Below are 14435 nucleotides of genomic sequence, written 5' to 3' on the forward strand. Positions count from 1 at the left end.
AGAAAATCCAAATTGTTGAAATGAAAAAAAAATTATACTAGCCCCACTTCAAAAGGTCACAAGAAAAAGAAAAAAAATAGTAGTTTTAGTGCAGCCAAAATTTTTAAATCTTTTGCCACAAATATTCAACAAAAGTATCAATATATTTAATATATATGATTCATTCCAATGTACCTCATGAACTTTCTACTTTGCCTGAAGAACAGTGAAAAGTCTGAGATTTTACCCTTTTGCTAAGCTAACAAGTTAGTTAGCCACCTTCTCATGGATATTGCAGAGGACAGAACAACCTTTGGTCACAACACAGCAGGTAGCATGGACTACTTGTCACTGGTCTTTCTTGGAACTCTAGTCCCACAGGGACAATGCATAGGAGTCTGGATATGGACTGTGCACAGAGTAGAAGTGCATAAAGCTAGAGAACCCCAAATTTAGGAAACCCCAGTATTTATAATGGATTGCAAATTAAACATGTCCAACCTTTGTCCCAGAGGAAGGGTTTATTTTCATTAATCTGATCAGCAAACCAAACCTGCCACCTATGGGATGCAGCAAAAAGAGTTCTAAGAGGGAAGTTTATAGTGATATAAACCTACCTCAGGAAACAAGAAAAAACTCAAATGAAGAGCCTAACCTTACACCTAAAGTAGCTAGACAAAGAACAAACAAAATCCAAAATTAGAAGGAAAGCAATCATTAAGATCAAAGGATACATAAATGAAATAGACTGAAAAAAAGACAATAGAAAAGATCAATGAAGTTAATGCTTGTTCTTTAAAAAGATAAACAAAATTGATAAAAATGTAGGCAGACTCATTAGGAAAAAAGAGAGGGGGCCACAATCAATAAAATCAGAAAAGAAAGAGGAGAAGTTACAACTGACACTACAGAAATACAAAGGATTATAAATATTACTACAAACAATTTTATACCAATAAAATGAACAACTTGGAAGAAATGGAAAAATTCCTAGAAATATACAATATCCCAGACTGAACAAGGAAGAAATAGAAAATATGAATGGACCAAGTACAAATAATTAAGTTGAATTAGTAATAAAACACCTCCCAAGAAACAAAATTCCAGGACCAGGTGGCTTCTCAGCTGAATTCTACCAAACATTAAGAGTACAGTTAGAATCTATTCTTCTTAAACTATTCCAAAAAATTGCAGAGGGAGGAACTTCCAAAGTCATTCTACAAGGCTGGCATCACTCTGATATGAAAATCACACTACAAAAAAAGAAAATTACAGCCAATATCATTGATGCACATAAATGCAAAAATCCTGAACAAAATACCAGCAAATGGAATTCAACAATACATTGAAAGAATCATACACCAGGGTTAAATGAGATTTATTGCAGGGATGCAAGGATGATTCAATATTCACAAATCAGTGTGATAGACCACATTAACAAATTGATAAATATAAATTATATGATCATCTCAATAGATGCAGAAAAAAGTATTTTGACAAAATTCAATATCAATTTATCAATTAAACTTTCAGCAAAGTGAGTATAGTGGGAACATATCTAAACATAATAAAGGCCATTTGTGAGGAGCCCACAGCCAACATCATACTCAATGATGAAAAGCTGAAAACATTTCTTTTAAGGATGCCCACTTTTGCCACTTTTATTTGACATTGTTTTGGAAGTCCTAGCCAATCAGACAAGAAAAAGAAATAAGGAAAACAAATTGGAGAGATGTAAAAATGTCACTGTTTAAATACAATATGATATGAGAGTATACATAGAAAATCCTAAAGACACCACCAAAAAACTACCAGAATTCATGATGAGTTTGGTAAAGTTGCAGGATGAAAAAGTAATATACAGAAATCTGTTGCATTTCTATACACTAACAACTAATTATCAGAAAAAGAAATTAAGATAACAATCCTATTTAGAATCACATCAAAAAGAAAATGCTTAGGAATAAACCTACCTAAGGATGTAGAAGACCATTACTCCAAAAACTTTAAGTCACTGATGAAAGAAATTGAAGGTGATACAAATCATTGGAAAGATAAAGTGTGTTCATGGGTTGGAAGAATTAATATTGTTAAAATGACCATACTACCCAAGGCAATCTATGGATTCAATGCAATCCCTATAATAATTCCAATGGTGTTTTTCACAGAACTAGAACGAGTAATTCTAAAATTTGAATGGAAACACAAAAGACCCCAAATAGCCAAAAAGATCTTAAGAAACAAAAACAAAGCAGGAGGTATCATGCTCCCTAATTTCACAGTTTACTACAAAGCTATAGTCATCAAAATAGTATTGTACTAGCACAAAAACAGACACATATTTCAATGGAAGAGAATAGAGAGCCCAAAAATGAACCCCCAGTTATATAGGCAGTTAATCTATGACAAAGTATATAAGAATATACAATGGGGAAAAACAACCTCTTCAATAAATGGTGTTGGGAAAACTGGGCTCCATGCAAAAGAATCATGCTGGACTACCCTCTCACACCATACACAAAAATAAGTTCAAAATGGATTAAAGACTTCAATGTGAGACCTGAAACCACAAAGCTTCTAGAAGAAAACATAGGCAGTAAGCTTTTGAAATTAATCTTAGCAATATTTCTTTGGATAGATCTCCTCATACAAGGGAAATCAAAGCAAAAATAAATGGAACTACATCAGACTAAAAAGATTTTGCACAGTGAAGGAAACTATCATCAAGATGAAAAATCCACCTCCTGAATGGGAGAAGATATTTGTTAACAATATACATGATAATGGGTTGATATTCAAATTATGCAAAGAGCTCAAACAACTTGGAGATCCCTCAAAAATTAAAAATAGAACTCCATATGATCCAGCAATCCTACTCCTAGGTATATATCTGAAGAAAACAAAAACATTAATTAGAAAAGATATGTTCACTGCTATGTTCATTGCAGCATTATTTACAATAAGCAAGATATGGAAGCAGCCTAAGTACTCATCAATAGATGAATGGACAAAGAAGATGTGAGGTTAGATATAGATATAGATAATGGAATATTACTCAGCCATAAAAAATGATATCTTGCCATTTGTGACAACATGGATGGACATAGATCATATTATGCTAAGTGAAATAAGGCAGACACAGAAATAAAAATACTGCATGCTGTCAAGTGTATGTGAAATCTAAAAAACAAAAAAGATGAATAAATATAACAAAACAGAAAAAGAGTTACAGATACAGAGAACAAACAGGTGATTGCCAGAAGGGAGGGGGTTGTGAGAAGGAAAGAAATAAGTGAGAGAGATTAAGAGATACACACTTCCAGTTGCAAAATAAATGAGTCATGGGTATGAAATGCATAGTGTACAGTGTGGGGAATATAGTCAATAACTATGTAATATATTGTATGGTGACATATCATAACTAGACTTACTGTGGTGAACTTTTTGAAATGTATAAAAATATGGAATCACCATGTTGTGTAACAGGACCTAACATAGTGTAGTAGGTCAATTATACTTCAAAAACAAATAAACAAACACATAGAAAAGAGATCATGTTTATACTTATCAGAAGCAGCGAGGGTGAGACAGAGAATTAGATGAAGGCACTCAAAAGGTACAAATTCCCAGTTATAAGATAATAAGTACTAGGGATACAAAGTACAACATGATCAATATAATTAACACTGCTGTGTTATATAAGGACGTTGTTAAAAGAGTAGATCCTAAGAGTTCTCATCACAAGGAAAAATATTTTATTTCTTTAACTTTGTATCTGTATGAGATGATGTATGTTCACTAAACTTTTTGTGATAATCATTTCATGATGTATGTGAGTCATATCATTATGCTGTACAGCTTAAATAGTGCCATGTTAATTACATCTCAATAAAACTGCAAGAAAATATAAAACACATTTTAAAGAAATATATATTTATCAGTTCAAATCGTCTCCTTGGATGATTGTTCTTGGCTGGATAAATGCTCAGACTTTTAGACTTTCTATATTTTAAGCTACTTTTCATTGAGTTCTTTGTATATTGGAGTTGTGAAGGGCTTAAATTAAATCACTGGAATAGGGATCCTCTGATGTTGATAGCAGTATCACTTTGACTTTTAATCACCAGTTGCCTTGATATCACCTATTGTGGAAATTTGTGACCAGTAAATTTCTGTCTTGTTCTCTTCTCTTTAAAAAGTCATAGAGGTGGAGGAGTCAAGATAACAGAATAAGAGGACATAGAACTTGTTACTCCTCACAAGTACATCAAGAATACATCAACAATTGGTACAATTCTTATAGAGCACCTGCTGAACATTAGCAGAAGATCTCAGACACTTAAAAGGACAAGAAAAATCCCCTCACAATCAGGTAGGATGAAAGAAAGAAGAAAAAAAGAAAAGAGGAATCAAAAAAGGGATGAGCAATACTGGTGGGAAGCTGAAGGTGAAGGGAGGTCCCTGCACTCAGAAAAACTCTCTCACAATGGGAGACACAGCTGGGACAGAAAAGAACTTTCAGGGATCAAAGGAGAATGCAGTGAATGATCTGTGGAAGACAGGACAAAGTGAGAACTACATGCATGGTGTACACTGCAGCTCTGTGCATTCCAGCCTGCGTCGTGAGTCTCATGTTCTGAAGGGGGACTGGATGCTGGAAAGTGGGGTTTGAAGCATGAACCCAGGGAAGGGAGAGCCGTTGACTATGAAAAGACAGCCTGAAGGACAGGAGTAAGGTGCTTTACAACTGGGAAAGTCTGCAGAAAAGGTCCAGCACACCATAGAAGGAAGGCATCATTTTTGAGTGGTGCACAAGGGGCAGAGTTGCTATCAAAACGCTTTTCCCCACTGGCTGGCTTCTTCAGCTTCTGTGGGCACTAGGAGGGGCTCCCATCTGAGTGGACCTGCCTGCCCCTCAGGAGGGGTCTCCTCCACCTGCGTGGGTTCCAGGGCCCTGAGCACCACCCATCCCAAACCCTTTTTGGCAATCATCTGTGCCATCACAACCCCTTTCCCTACCTGCAGGTTTCTTCAGCCTCCGCAGGCACTGGGAGGTACTCCGTTCAGAAGGAGCATGCCATAGTCTGTTGCAACTGCCTGCCAGTCCCTGCCACTCCAGGCAACTCACACAAACACCAATTGTGACCGCCATACCCCTCCCAAGCCTGAGTGAGTTAATGTGCCCCAAGCAGCTGCTGCTTTTGCTCTGTCTCACCTGAGCAATGAACAGATGCCTGAGGGTGACAGACGTGCAGAACCAAAACCAAAGCTGAGCAAAAAGGGTGGTGTAGCTAAGGAAGAGGAACAGAAATTTTTCTGTGCATCTACACAAGCCATGGATTAAATTCCCAAGTTCAGCTTGGTAAATCCTGGATCTGTGGAAAACCTGAATAAACAATGAGTGTTCCCACAAAAGAGACTGGTCTAGCCTTCGCAGTAGTGGACTTTGGAGGCAAGTACATACAGGAGTAGGGCCAGGTCAGAGTCTGAGCTGACCCCACAGTGCCAACAGCAGGTCCAGAAACCTACCTAGAAGTACTGAAAGGCCTCCTTGGGAGGCAGGGATTGGCTCTGACTCACTGTGGGAGCAAGGACACTGACAGAGGAGGCCCCAGGAAAATATCCTTATTACTATTCTTCTTTTTTTGTTTGTTCTGTTTTGTTCAGTTGCTGGTGTTGTTGCTTTTATTAGTTTTTATCTTTTTTTTCAATATTTTAAATTTTTTTTATATTTTTACTTTATTTTTTGTAGTTTTGTGATTTTTTTGTTTTTCATTTTTTATTTTATTTTTTTCTTTAATTTTCTATTGTTTTTATGTGTATATTTTGTTTTCTTCATTTTTTGTTTGCTTTCTGTTTTTGTTTTATTCTTTGGTTTTGGTTTTTGTTAGTTTAGTCCTTATTAACTGTTCTCATTTTTGGATTATTTTCTTTGTTTGTTATCTGGTTTTTTATACTTTTAATTTTTTAAATTATATTTCTTTTTCTGTTTTTCTTTTCTCTCTTTGTGTGTGTGTGTGTTTGTGCTGTGATTTTGTTGCTGCTGTTTGCTTGTGTTATTTTTGTTTTGGTTTGCTTTTTTTGCTATTTGTCTTGGGTTTTGTTTGTCTATTTTCTTTTTTCTCTTTTTCTCATTTTCTTTCTTTTTTCTCTGGCTGCACTGTGTGGCTTGTGAGCTCTTGGTTCTCCATCCAGGAATCTGGCCTGAGTCTCCGGGTTGGGAGCACAGAGTCCAGGATGCTGGACAGCTAGAGAATTCCCAGGCCCAGAGAATATTAATTGCTGTGCACTCTCCCAGAGGTATTTATTTCAACAACAAGACCTGGCCCAACACAGCCACCTTCAGGTTCCAGTGCTGGAAACCTCATGCCAAACAACCAGCAAGACAGAAAAAATAACCCCACACATCAGCAGACAGGCTATCTAAAATCATACTAAGCTCATCGACACCCCAAACCACACTTGATGCAGCCCTGCCCTTCAGAGGGAAAAGACTCAGCTCCACCCACCAAAGTGCAGGCACCAGTCTCTCCCACCAGGAAGCCTACACAAGCCCCTGGACCAAACTCACTCGCCAGGGAGCAGACAACAGAAGGAAGAGGAACTACAACACTGCAGCTTGAGGAAAGGAGACCCTAAACACAATAGGTTAGACAAAATGAGATGACAGAGAAATATGTTGCAGATGAAGAAGCAAGGTAAAATTCCATGAGACCAAATAAATAAATAGGAAATAGGCAAGCTCCCTGAAAAATAATTCAGAGTAATGATAGTAAAGATGATCCAAGATCTTGGAAATAGAATGGAGACATGCATCGAGAAGATACAAGAAATGTTTAACAAGGACGTGGAAGAACGAACAATCAGTGATGAACAACACAATAACTGAAATGAAAAATACACTAGAAGGAATCAATAGAAAAATAACTGAGTCATAAGAATGGATAATTGATCTGGAAGATAGAATGGTGGAAATAACTTCCAGGAAGCAGAATAAGGGGGAAAAAAAGAATGTAGAGAAGTGACAGTCTCAGAGACTTCTGGTGCAACATTAAATGCACCAACATTCGAATTATAGCAGTCCCAGAAGAAGAAGAGAAAGGGATAGGGACTGAGAAAATATTTAAAGAGATTATAGTTGAATACTTCCCTAACATGGGAAAGGAAATGGTCAATCGAATCTAGGAAGTGCAGAGAGCCCCATACATGATAAACCCAAGGAGACCAAGCTGAGACACATATTAATCAAGTTAACAAAAATTAAATGCAAAAAAATAATAAAAGCAGTAAGGGAAAGTCAACAAATAACATACAAGGGAATCCCCATATGGCTATCAGCTGATTTTTCAGCAGAAACTTTGCAAGCCAGAAGGGAGCGACAGGACATACTTAAAGTGATGAAAGGGAAAAAACTATAACCAAAATTACTCTACCCAGCAGGGACCTCATTCAGATTTAACAGAGAAATCAAAAACTTTGCAGACAGGCAAAAGCTAAGAGAATTCTACACCACCAAACCAGCTTTACAGCAAATGTTAAAGGAATTTCTCTAGGCAGGAAATACAAGAGAAGAGAAAGACGTGCAAGAACAAACCCAAAAGAATTAAGAAAATGATAATAGAAACATACATATTGGTAATTACCTTAAATGTAAATGGATCAAGTGCTCTAACCAAAAGACACAGACTAGCTGAATGGATACAAAAACGAGAACTGTATATATGCTGTCTACAAGAGACAGCATAGTTGAAAACTTATAAGGAAAGAAATCCTAAAGATCAGAGCAGAAATCAATGAAATAGAAATGAAGGAAACAATAGCAAAGATCAATAAAACAAAAAGCTGGTTCTTTGAGAAGATAAACAAAATTGATAAACATTTAGCCAGACTCATCAAGAAAAAAAGGGAGAGGACTCAATTCAATAAAATTAGAAATGAAAAAGGAGAAGTTACAACTGACACCACAGAAATAAAAAGGATCATAAAAGACTACTACAAGGAACTATATGCCAATAAAATGGACAACCTGTGAGAAATGGACAAATTTGTTGAAAAGTACAACTGTCCAAGACTGAACCAGAAAGAAACAGAAAAAATGGAACAGACCAATCACAAGTAATGAAATTGAAACTGTGATTAAAAATCTTCTAAAAAACAACAGTAAAAACAATCTTCTAAAAAACAACAGTCACAGGACCAGTTGGCTTCACAGGGAATTCTGTCAAACGTTTAGAGAAGAGCTAACACCTATACTTCTCAAACTCTTACAAAAGTTGCAGAGAGGAACACTCCCAAGCTCATTCTATGAGGCCACTGTCACATTGATACCAAAACCAGACAAAGATATCACAAAAAAAAAGAAAATTACAGGCCAATGATACTGATGAATATAGATACAAAAATCCTCAACAAAATATTACCAAACTGAATCCAACAACACATTAAAAGGATCATACACAATGACCAAGCTGGATTTATCCCAGGGATGCAAGATTCTTCAATATATGCAAATCAATCAATGCAATACACCACATTAACAAGTTGAAGAATAATAATCATATGATCATCTCAATAGATGCAGAAAAACTTTTGACAAAATTCAATACTCATTTATGATAAAAACTCTCCAGAAAGTAGGCATAGAGGGAACTTAACTCAATATAATAAAGACCATATATGATAAACTGACAGTAAACATTATTCTCAATGCTGAAAAACTGAAAATATTGTTTCTAAGATCAGGAACATGACAAGGGTGTCCACACTCTCCACTATTATTCAATATAGTTTAGGAAGACCTAGCCATGGCAAACAGAGAAAAAATAAATAAATAAAATAAAATAAAATAAAATAAAATAAAATAAAATAAAATAAAATAAAATGAACCCAAATTGGAGAAGAAGTAAAACTGTCAGTCTTTGCAGATGACATGATACTATACATAGAAAATACTAAAGATGCCACCAGAAAACTACTAGGGTTAATCAATGAATTTGTTATAGTCTCAGGATGCAAAATTAATACACAGAAATCTCTTGCATTCCTATACACTAACAACAAAAGATCAGAAAGAGAAATTAAGGAAACAATTCCATTTACCACTACAACAAAAATAATAAGATACCTAGGAATAAACCTACCTAAGGAGGCAAAAGAACTGTATGCAGAAAATTATAAGACACTGGTAAAATAAATCAAAGATATACTATGTTCTTGGATTGGAAGAGTCAATATTGTGAAAATGACTATACCACCCAAAGCAATCTACAGATTCAATGAAATTCCTATCAAATTAACAATGGCATTTTTCACAGAACTAGAACAGAAAATGTCACAATTTGTATGTAAGCACAAAAGCAATCTTGAGAAAAAAATAAAAAAATGGAGCCAGGGGAATTAGGCATCCTGATTTCAGACTATACTACAAAGCAACAGTATTCAAGACAGTATGGCACTTACACAAAAACAGAAATATAGATCAGTGGAACAGGACAGAAAGCCCAGAGATAAATCTATGCACCTGCAGTCACCTAATCTATGACAAAGGAGTGAAAAATATACAGTGAAAAAAAGACAGCCTCTTCAATAATTGGTGCTGGGAAAACTGGACAGCTACATGTAAATGAGTGAAATTAGAACACTCCCTAACACCATATACAAAAATAAACTGAAAATGGATTAAAGACCTAAATGTAAGACCAGAGAATATAAAACTCTTAGAGGAAAACATAGGCTGAACACACTTTGACATAAATAACAGCAAGATCTTTTTTGACTCACCTCCTAGAGTAATGAAAATAAAAACAAAAATAAACAAATGGGACCTAATGAAACTTAAAATATTTTGTGCAGCAAAGGAAACCTTAAACAAGACATAAAGACAACTCTCAGAATGGGAAAAAAATTGTTTCAAACAAAGCAATTGAGAAAGGATTAATCACCAAAATATACAAGCACCTCATGCACTTCAGTATCAAAAAAACAACCTAATCCAAAAATTGACAGAAGACTTAAATAGACATTTCTCCAAAGAAGACATACAAATGGCCAACAAACACATGAAAAGATGCTCAACATCACTAATTATTAGAAAAATGCAAGTCAAACTACAATGAAGTGTCATCTCCCACTGGTCAGAATGGCCATCATCCAAAAATCTACAACAATAAATGCTGGACAGGATGTGGAGAAAATGGGACTCTTTTACACTGTTGGTCAGAATGCAAATTGATACATCCACTATGGAAACAGTATGGAGGTGCCTTAAGAAACTAAAAATAGAACTACCATATGACCCAGCAATCCCACTACTGGGCATATACCCAGAGGACACCATAATGAAATAAGACACATGTATGACAATGTTCACTGCAGTACTATTTACAATAGCCAGGATGTGGAAGCAGCCTAACTGTCCATCAACAGAGGAATGGATAAAGAAGATTTGGTACATATATACAATGGAATATTACTCAGCCATAAAAAAGTAATTAAATTGGGTCATTTGTAGAGACGAGCATGGACCTAGAGAGTGTCATACAGAATGAAGTAAGTCAGAAAGAGAAAAACAGATATCTCATATTAATGCATGTATGTGGAATCTAGAAGAATAGTATAGATGATCTTATTTGCAAAGCAGAAATAGAGACACAGACGTGAAGAACAAATGTATGGATTCCAAGGGGAAAATGTGAAAGTGGGAGGAATTGGGAGATTGGGATTGACACATATACACTATTGATATCAATACCATGTATAACATAGATAACAAATGAGAACATTCTGTATAGCACAGGAAACTCTACTTAATTCAGTATGATGACCTAAATGGGAGGGAAATCCAAAAAACAGGTGATATATATATATATATATATATATATATATATATATATATATATATATATATATATATATATATATATATATCTGATTCACTTTGCTGTACAGTAGAAATTAAAACAATATTGTAAAGAAACTATACAATAAATATTAATTAAAAAAAGAAAAATCCACGGAGACCTCTGTTGCTGGATTCATCTGACCATGACCCACACATGTCCTGTAGAAAACCCTACATGTCAAGTTGTTTTCCTAGTTCATCGATCCAATTTTCCAGCAACTCTAATAGCATTCTTCTTCTTCTTTGAAGGTCTCTTTAGCCACTGCACCAGGATAGCTGATTGTCTCTTTAATTGTCAAATTCCTGAATAAATTCTATGATACAAAGGAGGTGTGAGAAGGTTAAGAGTGTTATCTAGGGCTCTTTTTCTATAACACCAAATTGCCAGTTTTATTCTCCTAAATCTCTTACTTGTAGTCTTAGGTGATTCTGCTTAGTTGTTTCATCCAACCACTTTCAATCCACTAAAATTCTTAATGGTGACCATAATTTTTTTTCTTTTCTTCCTACTTTTTTAAAAATCATATTCTCCTTAGGTAAGAGGAAGTAAACTTTTCCATCTCTGTGTCTGAATAATTTTTGCATGTTTTCTCCTACCCAGAGAATATAGCATGATTGCCTAGTTATTATAATTGAAACATGTACTTTTTCTAGAAAAAAATTGTTTTGAGTTATCAAGTCTTGTTTCTTAACATGGGAATTAAACTATAAAATTTGAACAGAAATGTAATGTTAATATTCTAAAATTAGTATCCATTTTACCCAATATTTAGTGTCAGGACTAAAACCATGACCCAGATCATTAAGGTTTGAGAGACAATGATGAATGTGTAAGTTATAAACAAAATAAGGAAATTGCTGACTCATGTAAACAAGGATGTGTAGGATAAAGAAAAAGAAAATCACCAAAAAAGTTACTCTCTGGAACAATGGACATTTTATTAAACTAAAGAACCATAAAGTTAAGATAAACATTTACCAGAAGTGTAAATCAATTAATGTAAAGAGACTGGAAGATCAAAACAATAATTAGTGAACAACCGACCATTGAGCTTATAAGAAATTGATAATCAAATCTACATAATTATTATTTATGAGGGAGAAGTAAGTATAATAAAATGTATGTCTTTTATAAAAATTTATTATGATAAATAATACAACTTTATATATGAAATTACATTAATCAAAATATTCTTTTAGGTGTTCTATTGTCTTAAAATGTTTTATCACTTACTCATTCAAAAATGATTTATTAAACACTAAATGGAATTTTAAATCCCAAATTAGTAAATGAAAATCAGTTATTTGGAAAAGGAAAGGAAAAAGGTTTAAACTAGGAAAAGGAATTGGATTGACTTCAATTCTCAAGAAGTCCTATGATATCTGGTCCTACACAAACTTACTGGTACCTTTCATCTCCAACCACATGGCTACCAATACAGATTTCCTAGAGATTTCAATGCTCATTCCAAATGTTCATTGGAGTAATATGACTCTAAGAAGAATATACCTTAGCAACGTAGTGCAGTTTTTTTTTTTTTTTGAATAGTAACCAAACTGACTTTAGCGGGGTTTTTTCCTATTAAAAATTTGTAAACACAAAGAAAAGTAATCATATGCTTGTAGTTCAGCTGGTTCAGTGAAAAGAAAAATGCTGTCCATGAAACTTTCATTTTCAATTGGAAACCATAAAGTATCCATTTGTTTTATTGTTCTATAGAACTAATAAAACATGAAAATTTCATAGCATATAAAGATAGATGAGTGAAGTTGCAAGCCCACTAAGAAAGTTATGGTGACAGATCGATACAAAAGAATCATATATTGTGGTTGACAAATGGGTCTTGCAACAGTATTTTTTATAGAGTAGGCTTGATTTCTCAACAACTCATTTTCCAAATGTGATTGTAAAAGGCTATACTCAATCTTCATGGATAAATGGTATGTACAAAAAAGTGTGCTAGAACTAAAATCATATGAGAAGTGTTATCTTTATTCTGTACAGAGCTTCATGTGAATGACATTGATTGTTAGTTAAATGAAAGTTACTTTACAATATCCCCATCCATCTCTTCCCTTAAAGGACATTAGGATATATGCAAATGTATTTATATTTTCTTCAACAGTGAGAACTTTAATTTCAGTAAATATGAACTGTCAGTCAACTTTTAGAATAGGAATTGAGTTATGAATAACAATAGAAATTAAGCATAAGTTTAAGAATGAGAAGATAATTTTCTCTGCATAAGTATAGGAAAACAGTGGAAGGATTAAGAATTAAGGTCCATATAGAAAATAATAATATTCAGAATATCAGTGCAAAAATATGTACAATGTACAAACAATTTATTGAAAGGGAGAGAAAAATCATCAGATTTTAGAAGTAAGATATAATAAATAGGAGGGTTAGAAAATAAATAATTTACAAGGTAGGATGATAAGAAAAATAACAGAGAACACTGGTGGGAGAATTGAGGAATCACAGAATGTAATAGTTTTAGGTACATCAAATTTTTTAAAATGTTGGTTTGGTAAATACCATACTACAAAGGCAAATTATATTTCAATAAAACAACAGTATCCACTATATTTAATTAATAATATAAATGCAAATGCTATAAATTCAAAGTTATGTTTATAGTTAAGATACAGTTTTCTGTGTAATTTTAAAGTAATATTGTGATAAAATTAACCACTGGATACCCATTAATTGGTCTTGTTTGAAAAAACACTGACTTGATCACAGTGACTAGAATATAACAACAAAGTAGTGTTTCTGGTTCAAAATCTTGCCTGAAAAACATCACATAGTTGAGTAAAATCACATACTATTTAAGGATAACAATTTAAAAATTAAAATAGTTTGTCACTGCCAAATAATATTAGCTATAAGATATAAGTATAAATTAGCCTTTAAATCCTACAATTGCATTAAATTCTATTCTAGATTAGAAGGTGAGTTTCTTGTTTTTACAATTCAATTTTGAACTGAAAGATGGCATTTCTATTTTTAAAAAAAGATAATTACTAACTTTATCAGCTATACCATCAAATCAAGGAATGTATTAACATCAGTGTCTTCCATGCCACATATACACCATCAAAAGGAAATTGTCCAGGAAGATGAGTTTGGAAACCACATAATAGAGAGCTTCTACAGATTTCAAAATGAAGGGGAGTTTGTGTTTTATCAGATATCATAAGGGCTTTTGTACTTTTAAATAGAACTTAACTATGAAACTGAGACCAAAGTTTAGGAGTTACAAGGAAGCAGAGAGTGAAGAACTTATTAAGGAATAAGTTTTTGGTGAAGTGACGTGATTGGTATGATGCTCCCACTCAGGCTACATCAGAAAAGAACTTTGTATCCAAAGAAGAAACTTGAACTAAATGTTCTTAAGGACTTCCAGAGTTGTACACATTAAATTTCTTTTTGGGGAAGTGTAGCTGGAGGAGACATAGTAATACTGAAACAGAGACTTTAAATGCTTGGCAAAGTGTTTTTATGACAATAAGTGAAATCCTTGTCTTCTTGTAGGTTGGTCCTGTATTTTAA

This window comes from Mesoplodon mirus, assembly GCF_964341445.2.
Source record: "Mesoplodon mirus genome assembly, chromosome: 17".
Classification (NCBI taxonomy): domain Eukaryota; kingdom Metazoa; phylum Chordata; class Mammalia; order Artiodactyla; family Ziphiidae; genus Mesoplodon; species Mesoplodon mirus.